This window comes from Lepisosteus oculatus, chromosome 11 (genome assembly GCF_040954835.1).
Source record: "Lepisosteus oculatus isolate fLepOcu1 chromosome 11, fLepOcu1.hap2, whole genome shotgun sequence".
In the NCBI taxonomy this organism is placed as follows: domain Eukaryota; kingdom Metazoa; phylum Chordata; class Actinopteri; order Semionotiformes; family Lepisosteidae; genus Lepisosteus; species Lepisosteus oculatus.
Genome location: NC_090706.1, coordinates 23,083,221 through 23,089,386, shown reverse-complemented (window position 1 = coordinate 23,089,386; position 6,166 = coordinate 23,083,221). Strand labels below are relative to the sequence as shown.

General features: G+C 41.1%; 1 protein-coding gene across 3 annotated transcripts in view; it reads left to right on the top strand.

Annotated features, from left to right (window-relative positions):
- The first annotated feature begins 2,105 nt into the window (after positions 1 to 2,105).
- Positions 2,106 to 6,166, top strand: part of mapk9 (mitogen-activated protein kinase 9) — a 43,490-nt gene continuing 39,429 nt past the window's right edge. For 2 of the 3 annotated variants that reach the window (XM_015349500.2, XM_006631770.3), the window contains exon 1: positions 2,106 to 2,347. The gene's annotated coding sequence lies outside the window, so the exon portion shown is untranslated. The remainder of the gene's footprint in view (positions 2,348 to 6,166) is intronic. The other variant, XM_015349499.2, reaches the window with a different exon arrangement.

The window sequence follows — 6,166 nt, the reverse complement described above, 5'->3', positions numbered from 1 at the left end:
TTCTAAGCAGGTTGGCCCTTAATCATGGAGAGATCAACCCACAATCACTTGGACAGGGCATGCTTGTATCTGTTTTTGCTCTTTCCTTAATTTACAATTTTATTTTTTGAATGCATATGTATCTGGGTTCTTAACCAACCCATTCTGGCAATTATGAATAATTCAACTAAAATGACAAACACTGAGCAGCTGGTATTTATAAAATCAAATTGACCTGAACTTTTTCTCAAGGGGTAATATTAGAGAGCCAACAAATCAATCCTCTCACTGTTTCAAATGAAAGTGAAATAATGTACAGTATTTACCTAATGAGCTATAGACATAAGGTGCAGACTTTTGTTTTTTTTGTTGTCCATTGGTATATACACAAATGAGTATTCGTGCACACTTGAACTTAACACATTTATCTCAATGTACATATTTAAGGCACCTATATAATGACATTTTGTGTGTTCCCTATCATGGACTGGTGTCTGTGTGTCTGCACTATGATAGACTGGCTTCCCATCCATGGTATACCCTGCCATGTACCCATTTCTTGCTAGGATAGGATATGGCTCCCCCATGACCCTGGATTTGAAGAAGTTGTGAGAAGATGAATGGATAGATTTATTGACACACAGAATACAGAGAATTTATTTTTTCATCTAAATTCATCAGAACGGACATGGTATCAATTATAGCTATTTATCCAAATTACTGTTATATGCCCATTTTAACTCTAGTTTCATATGTAACATAAGGTTGGGAGGTATACTACTTAAAACTTTGAATAAATAAACAATGCCTGCGTTCTGCCATGGGACTGTTGTCATGATATCCAAACACTTTCTAACTGCTTCTTCAAATTCAGGGTTGCAGGGGTGTTGGAGCAACTCAAAATCTTGGAAAGCAATGACACAAGGCAGGATACACCCTAGACAGGAAGCCAGTCCATTGCAGGGCATGTGTCATCAGTTTTGTACTTAAGTACAGTATTCCCAATTAAACAATTTAACCTTTTCAGTTGCATAACAAAGCAGTGGAAAGACCAATTCCTCCAACCAGCCAGACCAATTAGAAACCACTTATGTGGGAAGCCTACCAATTTGATACATAAACATTTAAATAAATCTAGTAGGTAATTCATACAAATGTGCCTTATACTGAATCAATTGTATAATAACTTCACCCCACATTAATTCAAATTGTGTATGTGTGGCTTTATACTGAACACTTTCTACACTAAACACAAAATCTCAAAATCATGTACAGTTATTGTAAAGTTTTCGTTTACACAGATATTTACGCAGGCAACACAGTGGTGCAGTGATTAACATTGCTGCCTCACAGAACTGGGGCCCTAGGTTCAGTTCTGGACCTAGGGTGCTATCTGTGTGGAGTTTGTATGCCCCCTCCCTGTGTTTGCGTGGGCTTTTTCCAGATGTTCCTGTTCCTCCCACAGTCCAAAGACATACTGGTAGGCTAACTGGCTTTGGGGTATAATTAAGCCCAGGTTTGAGTAAGTGTGTGTTTGTGTCTCCTCTGGGATGCACAGGTATCCTTGTAAACTGCCTTGCATCCCTTGCTCACTAGTTTAGACTTCGGCTCCTCCGTGATCCTGAATTGGAAGAAACAGTTAGAAAATGGACGGGTGGACGATGTACTTATAATAATGATGATATTATTATTATAGCAGTAGGAAAAAAATGCTGCCCGAATACTTTTTGGAATTGTACAACTCACGGAATTCGATCTTGATGGAGATACTTTATTCATATTAATACTGATGTATCGCTTATATTTCAAGTTTTCGAGTGATTTTCCATTTCCAGTGATGAGTGTATACAGCATATTGCATTTCCAGCAGCATTTTATAGAAACAGTGTATTCATTTTCAATTCAGAAAGCCACCGTCTACAGAGGTACTACAATGTGGATCCCTAGGATTCGAAAGATTTTTTTATTGTTAAAACTTTAAAAGTTGTACTTTAGAAAGAAGGGTAATCAGGTCGCATTGCAACAAACCCCCAGCAGGCAGCCGCCAGACAGGCTTAAACGATCGCAGCTCCCACTGGCTTTGCTGACGCGCCACACTCTAGCTTTGGCGTGATGACGTCACGCATATTTCCTGCCCGCAGTCGGGTTGTTGTGCCGACAAGTCCCCGCCCCAGTCATGCCATTGACAGGACCTAGAAATCCGGCATCTAGGAAGAAAGACCGTGTATTTTCGCGGCTGACAGCTGAGTTCTCCATTTGACGCATCCGCCTTGGATACCTTGGATTTTCGTGAATGTTGAGCCCCGGAGCCCCTCTTCTTGGGTTTGTCGTGCATGGGAGTGCTGTGGGGAGAAAGCGAAGTGAGAAGGTAGGTGTAATTAAATTTAGCTCGCCTGCTTGCATGCGCTGCTCCTGCTGCAGTTCTTACCAGAAGTGAAAGGGGAGGCGGGTGCAGACCGGGCCCTTGAGTCAGACCGGGGGCTTGTAAGTTGCAGAATTGGCCGAATATTAACCGAGAAGCGGAATTGACACGACAGGTCCTCCCTGCTGTAGGATATTTCGCATATCTGGCCTAGGCTGTAATTTGTGGTCTTACTCTAAAACACAGGCTGTTGGAGGGAGTATGTAATGATGCAATGAAACTACTCCAGAATGACTCATTGGCTGCCAGCTGCAAAAAGAAAGCCTACAAACTGTCGGTATTTGATTAAATGATGGAGTACGGGAACTCTATGTGCCTTCTAGGGCGGAATTGACAGCTTCATCGTTCCCAGGAGGCTTTAAAATAAAAAAAATACAGAGACAGATGATTTTTGTTTAAAGCCGATGGTGTTGCATGGCTGCTGGAAGCTGCAATATTTGAAGTTAGTACCTAATGAAAAGGCTACGGGGAAGCTGTGCTCTGTTGCCAAATACTGGAGGGATTTCTTTTATTTAAAGACCATAGCAAATTACTTAGACATTAGACATCCATTGCTTTTGAACCTGCAGGCAGTTAACACCCCAGGTTATTCGCCCACATACAGAGCAAGAATACCTGGCTATCTTAGGGGCACGCCCATTTATTTAAGACTGTTTCAGAGACTCTATTATTCTCCATTTATCCTGTTTCAAGTGCTACTTAATTGGCAATGTCCTTCTAACTACTTCCTCCTCGGATATACGGGTAATACTCGGTGTGGAACCTTACAATAGTCTGGAAACCGGCTTATCGTGGCCAGGCCTGCATTCATGTTGCCATTTTTCATGATTCTACACTGCCTTTTTTTTAGCTTCCTTCTCTTATTACTGTTCTGTCACGTAAGTGCGCTGTTCTTCTTTTTACTGGTTGGAATGTTTGAGCACCTACTGTGCTAAAAAACTATAAGTATCATCATTATATTTTTAACATAAAGACTTGTTTTCAGAAATCTGGACTTCAGCTGATGCTTTGAGGTGATGCGACGCTTGGTCCTTGAATTTGCAAAACTATGAATTATCCATTACTTTCCATCACTTCAGACCGGTTTAACTAAATGTGTCACTACTAAACACTCCTCTTCTATAAAATTCCTGCTCTCCTTGGGTAGTTTAGAAACTCTGCTAGCTGTGAACGGGAAGGTGGCTGTTTTTTTTGTAGGAACAAACGTTATCATTTTTTGTATAGAAGCAGCGGTTGAAATCAGAGTTTGTGAGCATTATGTAAAGTACAATATATTATAAGGATGACATTGCAACATTTTGTTTCATGCTGACTAACATTTGCTGTCTGCATTTCATTTTAAAGGGTCCATACCAAAGAGGTAAACATACCAAAGATAAACATTGTTACAGTATATTGGTACTTTTAGGTTTTATAGGATGTGACATACCTGAAGTGGTGTTTTACATGTACTGTAAGTATACAATACAGTATACCAATGTATTATTAAGATTGCTTTACAATCTTGTCAGTTTCATGTGCAGTAGAAAATCAGCTGAACGTTTCATGAAAGGTCTTTTGGCATGTAATAGTGAATCAGAGGAGTTTTACATGTAGGATTATACCATGGCGCAGTAGTGAACATTGTTGCATCGCAGGGCTGGGGCCAAGGATTCCTTTCCAGATTTGAGGTGCTATTGTGTGGATTTTATAATGTTTGCGTGGGTTTCTTTTTACTCTAACAACGTAAATTGGCTTTTGGGAATATATTTAATTTCCAGTGTGTACCCCACATTACGCCTGCTGCTTGCCAGGATTGTCTCAGGGTTCCCTGTGACCCTGAATTGGAAGAAGTGGTTAGAAAATGTACCTGATTTACCTGTATTTGCTTAACTTTCATAAATGTGTTCTACAGTACCACATACAGTAGTACTATTAAATAAAGTCTCATGCTCTATCCTTCCCAAGTTTTTTTTTAAATAATCTATCTAGTGTTGCCAACAGCCATATCACTCTGCAACTCACAACTGGAAACCCACTGAAGCTAAGCAGGTGTGAGCCTGGTCAGTACCTGGATGGGAGACCTCCTGGGAAGAACTAAGGTTGCTGCTGGAAGAGGTGTTAGTGGGGCCAACAGGGGGGCGCTCACCCTGTGGTCTGTGTGGGTCCTAATGCCCCAGTATAGTGACGGGGACACTATACTATAAACAGGCACCATCCTTCGAATGAGACGTAAAACTGAGGTCCTGACTCTCTGTGGTCATTAAAAATCCCAGGGTGTTTCTTGAAAAGAGTAGGGGTGTAACCCCGGCGTCTTGGCCAAATTTCCCATTGGCCCTTACCAATCATGGCCTCCTAATAATCCCCATCTATGAATTGGCTTCATTACTCTCCTCTCCTCCCCACTGATAGCTGGTGTGTGGTGAGTGTTCTGGCGCACTATGGCTGCCGTCTCCTCATCCAGGTGGATGCTGCGCATTGGTGGTGGTGGAGGGGAGTACCCATTACCTGTAAAGAGCTTTGAGTGGATTGTCCAGAAAAGCGCTATATAAGTGTAAGCAATTATTATAGAGTTCTTTCCACAAGTGTCCTTTTTTCCTGTCATATCGAAACACTTCTGCTCAGCAAGAGCCCATGTCTGTTATGCTACTGTCTCATTGCTTTGCATTTCACTTATTAAAAGCTTCATCATAACAACTTTGCAATACTTCAGCTTGAGATAATGCATTTTCCATTTTAATAAAACGGAAGAAGAATGCTGATGTGTTTGATTTTTACTGGATTGGTAAACTACACTGCAAATTACATGGGGCCCATTCAAGACTAGATTAATTGCTACATTATATGATACAGTGCAAATAAAATGCACAGTTCGGAAAGATTTATTCTTATTCTGGAATGATGTCTTGGCCGCAAGTTTGTGAAGAACTTGAATGAATATTTGATGTCTGTATGGTTAACAGAATAGCTGTTTGAACGGTTTTCTCTCATGTAGGTTTATTAGGCATCTTATAAGAGACTATGAGAACAATTTTTAAAGTGGAACAATCAATTACACCATTCAAATAGTCCTGCACCCAAGTGTATGCTGTGGTTTTTAAAAGAATGACAGATGAGTTTTGCCAGTCATTTGGTTTGGAAAGTTGAAGGGCTTATCTGCTCTATGAAAGCTGTTTAGTGTTTCCTAATTTGAAATGGAGATTAAATTATTTCTTGCACAAGTATAGCATTTGTCTCTGGAAGAGCTGTCAGTGGGGTCAGCACGGGGCACTCACCCTGCGGCTTATGTGAGTCTTAATGCCCCAGTATAGTGACAGGGACACTATTCTGAAAAAAGGCGCTGTCCTTTGGATGAGATGTAAAACCGAGGTCCTGACTCTATGTGGTTATTAAAAATCCCAGGGCGTTTATAGAAAAGAGTAGGGGTGTAACCCCAGCGTCCTGGCCTAATTTCCCATTGGCCCTTGCCAATTATGGCCTCCTAATAATCCCCATCTATGAACTGTCTTCATCACTCTGTTCACCACCCCACTAATAGCTGATGTGTGGTGAGCGGTCTGGCGCACTATGGCTGCTGTTGCATCATCCAGGTGGATGCTGCACATTGGTGGTGGTGGAGGGGATCCCCATTGCCTGTACAGCGCTTTGAGTGGAGTGTCCAGAAAAGCGCTGTATAATTGTAAGCAATTATTAGTCTCATACCTTAGGATTCTAAAGCACTTTACCTATCGGAGGTGATGCATTTTGCTCACTAGTTAACAAATAAAATGTTTATGGGTTTTTTTA